The sequence below is a fragment of the Malaclemys terrapin genome, chromosome 20 (genome assembly GCF_027887155.1).
Source record: "Malaclemys terrapin pileata isolate rMalTer1 chromosome 20, rMalTer1.hap1, whole genome shotgun sequence".
Taxonomy (NCBI): domain Eukaryota; kingdom Metazoa; phylum Chordata; order Testudines; family Emydidae; genus Malaclemys; species Malaclemys terrapin.
Window position 1 is genome coordinate 3,330,588 of NC_071524.1, and position 10,648 is coordinate 3,341,235.

The 10,648-nt window shown below is 54.0% G+C and overlaps 1 long non-coding RNA gene across 1 annotated transcript; it reads left to right on the forward strand.

The window, feature by feature from the left end:
* The first annotated feature begins 4,435 nt into the window (after positions 1-4,435).
* On the forward strand, positions 4,436-7,268 carry LOC128826392 (uncharacterized). The gene is made up of 3 exons (XR_008442834.1): positions 4,436-4,513; positions 5,162-5,236; positions 7,197-7,268. It is a non-coding gene; the product is annotated as an uncharacterized LOC128826392 (long non-coding RNA).
* The last annotated feature ends 3,380 nt before the right edge of the window (positions 7,269-10,648 follow it).

The following is a 10,648-nucleotide window of genomic DNA, read 5'->3' on the forward strand; positions in this document are numbered from 1 at the left end:
GTGGTAGGGGGCAGGAGGGGGGTGACCGGGGATGTGGGAGGGGCAGGAATTGGGGAACAGGGATGTGGTGGGGGGGGAGCAGGGATGTGGGAGGGGGCAGGAGGGGGGTGACCAGGGATCTGGGAGAGGGCAGGAATTGGGGAACAGGGATGCAGGGGGCGGGAGGGGGCCGGGGGATGTGGGGCACTGGAGGGAGGCTGGGGGAACACACAGGTATCGGGACAGGAGGAGAATTCTGGGGCTCAGGGGAGCAGAGCTGGACTAGAAAGAAACTCTGAGTGTCCGATAAAGGGAAGAAAAGGGGGGATGTCGGGGAGGGGCTGTGGGGGGGCTGGAGGGAGACTATGGAGCAAGCAGAGACTGGCTGGGGAGGGCAGAGCCAGAGGGCAGGAGGAGGGAGGGGGATGGGCAGAGATACAATGGCAGCTCCCCCAGCCCATGGGGTAGGAGATTGGGAGGGGCTGCCCCGCCCAGCAGCCACTGGGAATCTTTTTCCCTAGACATGGTCAAACCAGGGATATCAAAGGTGAACCAGGAAGTACTGGGTTTACTGGTTTGCTTACCGATTAACCGGACCTTGCCAGTTAACCCCGCCGACTGGCCAGCCCCCCTGGGCCAGAGGAGTCCCGGCCGCAGTGGGCTGGGGGGTGTGGGGCAGCCCCATGCCGGTGGGCAGGCAGGATCCCGGACAGAGCCACGCTCAGGGCCGGCTTTAGCAAGAGCGCTCCGGCCAGGGTTGCCGGGCTTGGGTCCGACCCGGAGCCGCGCCGTGGGGGCCGCACCGGGAGGGGGAGAGACCCGAGCCACGCCGCGCCGAGAGGGGACGGGGAGACCCGAGCCGTGCCGCTCCGGGGGTGGGGGGGAGAGACCCGAGCCGCGCCGCGCCAGGGGGACGGGGGGGACGGGGAGACCCGAGCCGCGCCACGGGGGGGGACGGGGGGGGAGACTGGGAGACCCGCGCCGCGCCGGGAGGACGGGGGGACCCGTCCCGCGCCGGCCACGCCGGAGGGGGGACCCGAGCCGCGCCGCCGGGGCCGGGCCGGGCCAGACCCGGGCCACGCCGCGAGGGCCGGGCTGGAGCCAAGCCGGGCCAGAGCTCCTGGGGCCTGCGGGAACGGGCTGCGCCTCCCCGGAGCCCTTCTCCTGCCCCCACCACCCCAGCTTACCTTGTGCTGCCAGCCCGCCCATGCTTCTTTTCAGACCTCCCGTGAATCAGAGATTCACGGGAAGCAGGGGAGGGGGCGGAGCGTTCAGGGAAGGGGAGGAGGGGGAAGTGAGCTGGGGGCGGGGTGGACAGCTGCAGTGCGGGGCCCTCTTGGCGCGGGGCCCAATTCAGCCGAATCGGTTGAATCGGCCTAAAGCCGGCCCTGGCCACGCTGGAGTGGCTCCAGCCCTGTCTGCGGCAGCCATGGCTAACCTAGTGAGGAGGGCTTTAAACTAGGTTCACCGGGGGAAGGAGACCAAAGCCCTGAGGTAAGTGGGGAAATGGGATCCTGGGAGGAAGCACAAGCAGGAGAGCGCAACAGGGGAGGACTCCTGTCTCATGCTGAGAAAGAGGGACGATGGTTGAGTTATCTTAAGTGCCTATACACAAATGCAAGAAGCCTGGGAAACAAGCAGGGAGAACTGGAAGTCCTGGCACAGTCAGGGAACTATGATGTGATTGGAATAACAGAGACTTGGTGGGATAACTCACATGACTGGAGTACTGTCATGGATGGATATAAACTGTTCAGGAAGGACAGGCAGGGCAGAAAAGGTGGGGGAGTTGCGTTGTATGTAAGAGAGGAGTATGACTGCTCAGAGCTCCGGTATGATACTGCAGAAAAACCTGAGAGTCTCTGGATAAAGTTGAGAAGTGTGAGCAACAAGGGTGATGTCGTGGTTGGAGTCTGCTATAGACCACCAGACCAGGGGGACGAGGTGGACGAGGCTTTCTTCTGGCAACTAGCAGAAGTTGCTAGATCACAGGCCCTGGTTCTCATGGGAGACTTTAATCACCCTGATATCTGCTGGGAGAGCAATACAGCGGTGCACAGGCAATCCAGGAAATTTTTGGAAAGTGTAGGGGACAATTTCCTGGTGCAAGTGCTGGAGGAACCAACTAGGGGCAAAGCTTTTCTTGACCTGCTGCTCACAAACAGGGAAGAACTAGTAGGGGAAGCAAAAGTGGATGGGAACCTGGGAGGCAGTGACCATGAGATGGTCGAGTTCAGGATCCTGACACAAGGAAGAAAGGAGAGCAGCAGAATACGGACCCTGGACTTCAGAAAAGCAGACTTTGACTCCCTCAGGGAACAGATGGGCAGGATCCCCTGGGAGAATAACATGAAGGGCAAAGGGGTCCAGGAGAGCTGGCTGTATTTTAAAGAATCCTTATTGAGGTTGCAGGAACAAACCATCCCGATGTGTAGAAAGAATAGTAAATATGGCAGGCGACCAGCTTGGCTAAACAGTGTAATCCTTGCTGATCTTAAACGCAAAAAAGAGGCTTATAAGGAGTGGAAGATTGGACAAATGACCAGGGAGGAGTATAAAAATATTGCTCAGGCGTGCAGGAGTGAAATCAGGAAGGCCAAATCACTCTTGGAGTTGCAGTTAGCAAGAGATGTTAAGAGTAACAAGAAGGGTTTCTTCAGGTATGTTAGCAACAAGAAGAAAATCAAGGAAAGTGTGGGCCCCTTACTGAATGAGGGAGGCAACCTAGTGACCGAGGATGTGGAAAAAGCTAATGTACTCAATGATTTTTTTGCCTCTGTCTTCACGCACAAGGTCAGCTCCCAGATTGCTGCACTGGGCAGTACAGCATGGGGAGAAGGTGGCCAACCCTCTGTGGAGAAAGAAGTGGTTCGGGACTATTTAGAAAAACTGGACGTGCACAAGTCCATGGGGCCGGATGCGCTGCATCCGAGGGTGCTAAAGGAGTTGGCGGGTGAGATTGCAGAGCCATTAGCCATTATTTTTGAAAACTCATGGCGATCGGGGGAGGTCCCAGATGACTGGAAAAAGGCTAATGTAGTGCCCATCTTTAAAAAAGGGAAGAAGGAGGATCCGGGGAACTACAGGCCAGTCAGCCTCACCTCAGTCCCTGGAAAAATCATGGAGCAGGTCCTCAAGGAATCAATTATGAAACATTTAGAGGAGAGGAAAGTGATCAGGAACAGTCAGCATGGATTCACGAAGGGGAAGTCATGCCTGACTAACCTAATTGCCTTCTATGATGAGATAACTGGCTCTGTGGATGAGGGGAAAGCAGTGGATGTGTTATTTCTTGACTTTAGCAAAGCTTTTGATACTGTCTCCCACAGTATTCTTGCCACCAAGTTAAAGAAGTATGGGCTGGATGAATGGACTGTAAGGTGGATAGAAAGCTGGCTAGATCGTCGGGCTCAACGGGTAGTGATCAATGGCTCCATGTCTAGTTGGCAGCCGGTTTCAAGTGGAGTGCCCCAAGGGTCGGTCCTGGGGCCGGTTTTGTTTAATATCTTTATTAATGATCTGGAGGATGGTGTGGACTGCACTCTCAGCAAGTTTGCAGATGACACTAAACTAGGAGGCGTGGTAGATACACTAGAGGGTAGGGATCGGATACAGAGGGACCTAGACAAATTAGAGGATTGGGCAGAAAAAAACCTGATGAGGTTCAACAAGGACAAGTGCAGAGTCCTGCACTTAGGACGGAAGAATCCCATGCACTGCTACAGACTAGGGACCGAATGGCTAGGTAGCCGTTCTGCTGAAAAGGACCTAGGGGTCACAGTGGACGAGAAGCTGGATATGAGTCAACAGTGTGCTCTTGTTGCCAAGAAGGCTAACGGCATTTTGGGCTGTATAAGTAGGGGCATTGCCAGCAGATCGAGGAACGTGATCGTTCCCCTTTATTCGACATTGGTGAGGCCTCATCTGGAATACTGTGTCCAGTTTTGGTCCCCACACTACAAGAAGGATGTGGAAAAATTGGAAAGAGTCCAGCGGAGGGCAACAAAAATGATTAGGGGTCTGGAGCACATGACTTATGAGGAGAGGCTGAGAGAACTGGGATTGTTTAGTCTCCAGAAGAGAAGAATGAGGGGGGATTTGATAGCAGCCTTCAACTACCTGAAGGGGGGTTCCAAAGAGGATGGAGCTCGGCTGTTCTCAGTGGTGGCAGATGACAGAACAAGGAGCAATGGTCTCAAGCTGCAGTGGGGGAGGTCCAGGTTGGATATCAGGAAAAACTATTTCACTAGGAGGGTGGTGAAACACTGGAATGCGTTACCTAGGGAGGTGGTGGAGTCTCCTTCCTTGGAGGTTTTTAAGGCCCGGCTTGACAAAGCCCTGGCTGGGATGATTTAGCTGGGAATTGGTCCTGCTTTGAGCAGGGGGTTGGACTAGATGACCTCTTGAGGTCCCTTCCAACTCTGATATTCTATGATTCTATGATTCTATGATTCTATGGAGCAGACCCTGCCGTACCTGGTCGGTGGGACCCCAGCCCCGGCTGCCCTGTGCCGGCCCGCTGGAGAGACCTGAGGTAAAACGGTTAACAAGTTCAGTGATATAATTCTAACCGGTTAATCGTTTCAACCAATATTTACATCCCTAGGTCAAACAATCATGCGGGGGGGGCATCAGACTTCCCGCTAAGGGCTCAGAATTTGCAAATATCCCCCCACCCCCTATGCGCGCACACGCCCCCTGCTCCTAATTTACTCTTTGTTTGGTTAAGACAGTGTCATTATTTGGGGATCTTACTCCCCGGATGATAAATGTTTGGGGCTGACAGGACTGAACAGGGTCCCTCTCCGATTTCTGTGTCAACCAGAGTCACCGCTAGCAACAGCAGGAAGGGAGTTCACCTCCAAGTTGTTTTGGTTTGATTCTGGTTCCGTTCCATTCAATACGTTTGGTTTCATTTCTGGTTCAAGGCCACTGAAAGAAACAAAAATAAAAGTTCAGTTACTGGTTTAAATCCTATTTCAAACTTAGTGGAGGTAAATCCAGCTGCAATTCAATATTGGAAACTGTTTGGATTTTTGATTATTTCTTTATTTGGTAACTTTAACTTTACATGAGTTTCCCTAGTGTTTTTGTGTTGTCAAATATACATGATTATTTTTTCCTAAACAGTCTGTTTGAGAAACCTAAAAAACCATATTTAAACATTTGCTTTGTCATACAGGCCCTCTGCAGTGAAAGGACACATTGGAGGCCCGGAAATTGTCTTTTGACGCTCACGTGTGTTATGGAACTGCCGGTATGAATTTTACTAGTTGATTTAGCGTGGGCGTGACATTTTTCAGCTGTTCCCAGTAGTTCAATATGTTTTCTTTCTTATGGAGACGTGGCCCATCTGTGAATGAATCAGGAATTGGCTCAATCCTTTTTTGAGCTTTCCATCATCCAGATATCGCTTCCTTTTTAGAGATTTCACAAGCGTTCAGAAGACATTCCAATTCATCTTTCAGTTTCAGACGTGTCTGACATTGATTCTCTGACATCATTATTTCTGACTCAAGCATTTCCATCTTCATCCACTTTTTGGTGTCATGAAATTTTGCCTTGACTTTGTCCTCTGCTGACAGTGGGGGTTGATGTCTAGGATCAAGATATATGTGTGAGAGAAACAGATCTCTTTGGGGTAGGGGTGGGTATCAGACAGTGCCGCGGAGCGGGCTGGCGGGAGGCTTCAGCGGGGAAGGGAGTTTGGAGCTTGAACCCTGCCTCAAGTGGGGCAACTGGAGGGAGGAGCTGCCCCAGGGGTGGGGATGATGGGAGGAGGCATGTCAAGGGGAGAGGTTTGGGCAGCCGTTACCTTTGCCCTTGGACTTGAAGAATTATTATGAACTTCAGGGCCCAGGGAGCATCCAACCACTTCTCTCCCCAGGGGTATCTCAGAGATGGATCATCTACCGCTGGGCCTCCTTCTGCCTCCCATGGTGTGCAGGCAGCTCCCAAGGTTTCCCTCTCCCTCCCTGCTCTTTTGGGCTGGCCCCCTTCTCTTCTCATTGTTCTGGGGCCATCACTAGCCCGCTACTCTGTTGTCTTCTCTTCAAATGAAAATAAGATCTCTGTAGGTTATTATTATTTTTTTTTTATAAAAAGAGCTTTAAAAATGCTGAATCTTTCTTTTAACTGGTAACACACACACACCGCCCTTTTTTTTTTTTTTGGTTCAGTTCTGGTTCAGTCGGTAAAACAAATGCAGGGGTGAGATTCGGTTCTGGTTCATGTACGAAATCCCGGGTTGAACTGGGTCTCCGGTTCCGCTATGGGTCCAGAGGGGCAAATGAGATCAGCATCAGCCTGACTGTCCCTGGGGGCTGCGGGGGCAGCGCAGGGAGGCTCGGTCGTTAGCTGCCCCCAGCAGAGGCTCTGGTCATTGCTCAGGCCGAGGAGTCGGTGTCCGTCTCTCTCTGAGCTCAGGATACTGGAGCCCTGGAGCTCGCAGGGCTTCCTGGGGCAGATGCTGCTGCCTCTGCTGGGATCTGGGGGCCTGGGCTGAGGAGCTGCTGCTGCCGAGTGGGGGCTGTGCTGGGACAGACCATCACGATGATCCCAGACCAGCTGTGCCCAGCCAAGGGGGGACTTTCTCCTGGGTCTGGAACTATCCCCCGGGGGCAGCCCTGGGCTCTGCTGGTATCAGCTCCTGAGCCAGAGACTGCAGCTGATAAGAGAGATCTGGGGTAAGTGCTGGGGCCTGGCTGGAAAGTGACTCTGCAGAAATGGCTCCTGCTCGCCCCATCTCTGCCCCGAGTGTCTGCACGGCGCAGAGCTGCTGCCCCAGCGCCCCCAGGCTCACCCAGCCTTGCCCAGCTCCATTTCCTACAGCCCCCCGGGGCAGTTACTTTCCTGGGAGAGGGGAGGGGCAGAGAGAGGAAAAGCCAGTTCCTGCCTCTGCCTGGTCCCTGTGCTGCTGAGGGAATGGGCTGTTCTGGGGACAGTGTCGGGGGATCCCCCAAAGTGGCTCCTTTGATTCTGCTCTTTTCTGGCGTTTGGCTCAGAGACTCTGTTCCTGGGATAGTGTAATAGCGTCTGGTAGGTTTAGTCCCGGGGGAGAGGTCGGGTCTGTGCTGTAATAGCGTCACTGAGGCTTCTCCCAGCATGGCAGAATCTAGAGTGTCTGTCTACAGGGACAGAGCCTGGGGGAATCGGGGTGTGAAATGGACTAACACTCATTCAGAAAACCTCCTGAACTTCCCTTCTCACCCTGACAGGCTGCAGAATAACGACCCCGTTTTGCTCCAGACCGTCCCATCTTCCTAGGGGCTGGGGCAGGGAAATGGCTGTGGTGAATCCAGCTCAGGTAGGGGATTTTGGGGGAGCTGCTGGGGAGGGCTGTTGTAGCGGGGGAGGGTCAGGAAACTTTCAGGCTGAGGTTTGGGGGGACAGGGACTGATAAACCTGCTGGGACATGCTCAGACTATGGCCTGGTTTATGAACAGACCCATGGGGAGCGTGTGAACATTCCCCCATTTCTGAAACTGGAAACACCCCCCTGGACAGGGCTGGGAAAACAGAGCAGAGCACTGGAGCCTGAACCCCCTAGGCAGAGACTGCAGTGAATACAAAGGGGAGGTGCTGGGATTCCTGTCCCTGTTCTCTGCCCAGAGCTCTGCCTCCCCCATCACCCTGTGCCTAGTAGGTGGGTGGGAAATGAGAAGACCCTGCCCTCCTCTGTCTGCTGGGAGGGACAAGGAGCGCTACAGGCTGAGGTAGCCAGGCTTGTTGAAAGCCTTTACACTTCCCCCACAAGGGCAAGGAGGCAGGCACGCAAAAGAGAGGCCAAAAAAAAAAAGTCCCAGGTCCCCTTCCTCTTTTTCTCCACGGCCACTGCCTGCCAGCAAGAGTCCTTTTCCTCGGCCTCCCTCCTGTGCCGTGGGCCCCTAAATCGCACCTAGACAGCCAGCTGCATCCCAATCCCCCATGCTGAAGCCTCCCTGCCAAAGTCCTGCACCTGGCGCCACATCTTGCTGGAAACTTGACTTCTTGTGCCCAGAGAGTCTCTGCCCCTCAGTAGATGACCCGAGAAACAGTGTCCATCCCCCTTTTCTAAAGAAGGCTTTGGCGAGGCTTTTCCCCTGTGGCCTAAGGGTGAAGGCAGCTGACTTTAGATCAGGCAATTGAGGGGTCAAGTCCCTTCGTGGTTGTGCTTGCTTAGTTTTCCCTTTGTGCCGAAATTCCTGCTTTCTTCAGGCCTGGAACCTCTTCTTGGCCGCTCAGGCCCATGCTCTGGTTTCAGCTAGAGCCCCAGGATGAAACTGGGGCCAGGGCCGGCTCTAGGTTTTTTGCTGCCCCAAGCAAAAAAAGTTTTGGCTGCCCCCTGTCCCAGCCCTGGGCTCCTCGCTGCACCCCCCTGCTGCCCCAAACCTGGACTCTCCCCCACCACGTGCACCCCCCTGCTGCCCCAGCTCTGCGCTCCCCCGTACCCCCCCGCCATTGTCCCACACACACACGTTCTGCCGCCCCAGCCCTGGGCTCTCCCCCCTTGACCCGCACCCCCCTGCCACCCCAGCCCTGGGCTCTCACCCTCCCACCCACACACCCTGCTGCCCCAGCTCTGGGTTCTCCCCTACTCCCCCCACCATTGCCCCACACACACACCTCCTGCCGCCCCAGCCCTGGGTTCTTCCCCCCCACCTGCACCCTCCTTCCGCCACAGCTCTGGGTCACTGGTAACTCGCTCCCAGGGCGGGTCATTCCGCAGGAATTTTAAATTTGATTTGGGAGAAATGAAGTAACAGCTGCCCAAACTGAGCTTGAGCACGCCTGAATGTTGAGGTGTTCAAATCTGGAAGGCAGGTGCTCGGCGGGGGAAGGGGACTGTGGCTCCGCGGGGGAGCACGGCAGCATATATGCTGGTCTGAGTGGCACGGTAAGGGGGCTGGGGGGTTGGAGAACAAGTAGCGGGTTCCGGGGGGAGCAGTCAAGGGACAGGGAGCAGGGGGAGTTGGATGGGGCGGCGGTTTGAGGGGGCAGTCAGGGGCAGGGAGAAGGGGGGGTTACATGGGTCAGGGGGTCGGGGGGGCAGTCAGCAGTCGGATAGGCACGGGAGTCCCAAGAGTTTGTCAGGGGACAGGTAGGGGGTGAGGTCCTAGGGGAGAAGTTGGGGGGGGAGTCTCAGGAGGGGGCAGTTGGGGACAAGGACCAGTGGGGCTTAGATAGGGGGTGGGGTCCTGTGGGGCAGTTGGAGCAGGGGGGTTGGATAGGTTGGGGTTTCTGTGGGGGCAGTCGGAGTGGATGGGGGCAGGGTGGGGCTACCCTCCCTCTCCATGGAGTGTCCTATTTTTGGAATGTTAAAATATGGAATCCCTATTCACAGTGCAGCTCTCCATTCACTGCAGCATGAGGTCTCAGGTACCTCCCTCCCTCCCCCTCTTTCCTGTTGGTAGTGGCCAAGGGAATGCTGGGAAATGTAGTTCTTTCCCTGCTCCAGGGCTGGCTCTATAGGCAGGGAGCTAACCAAGGAACTACAGCTCCCAGGGCCCCCTGCTAGTTCTCAGCTCCCATGCTGGATCCCTGCCGCCCCTGCAAATTCATAGATTCATAGATTCATAGATTCTAGGACTGGAAGGGACCTCGAGAGGTCATCGAGTCCAGTCCCCTGCCCGCATGGCAGGACCAAATACTGCCTAGACCATCCCTAGTAGACATTTATCTAACCTACCCTTAAATATCTCCAGAGACGGAGATTCCACAACCTCCCTAGGCAATTTGTTCCAGTGTTTAACCACCCTGACAGTTAGGAACTTTTTCCTAATGTCCAATCTAGACCTCCCTTGCTGCAGTTTAAACCCATTGTTTCTGGTTCTATCCTTAGAGGCTAAGGTGAACAAGTTCTCTCCCTCCTCCTTATGACACCCTTTTATATACCTGAAAACTGCTATCATGTCCCCTCTCAGTCTTCTCTTTTCCAAACTAAACAAACCCAATTCTTTCAGCCTTCCTTCATAGGTCATGTTCTCAAGACCTTTAATCATTCTTGTTGCTCTTCTTTGGACTCTTTCCAGTTTCTCCACATCTTTTTTAAAATGCGGCGCCCAGAACTGGACACAATACTCCAGCTGAGGCCTAACCAGAGCAGAGTAGAGCGGAAGAATGACTTCTCGTGTCTTGCTCACAACACACCTGTTAATGCATCCCAGAATCATGTTTGCTTTTTTTGCAACAGCATCACACTGTTGACTCATATTTAGCTTGTGGTCCACTATAACCCCTAGATCCCTTTCTGCCGTACTCCTTCCTAGACAGTCTTTTCCCATTCTGTATGTGTGAAATTGATTTTTCCTTCCTAAGTGGAGCACTTTGCATTTGTCTTTGTTAAACTTCATCCTGTTTAACTCAGACCATTTCTCCAATTTGTCCAGATCATTTTGAATTATGACCCTGTCCTCCAAAGTAGTTGCAATCCCTCCCAGTTTGGTATCATCCGCAAACTTAATAAGCGTACTTTCTATGCCAATATCTAAGTCGTTGATGAAGATATTGAACAGAGCCGGTCCCAAAACAGACCCCTGCGGTACCCCACTCGTTACGCCTTTCCAGCAGGATTGGGAACCATTAATAACAACTCTCTGAGTACGATTATCCAGCCAGTTATGCACCCACCTTATAGTAGCCCCATCTAATTTGTATTTGCCTAGTTTATCGATAAGAATATCATGCGAGA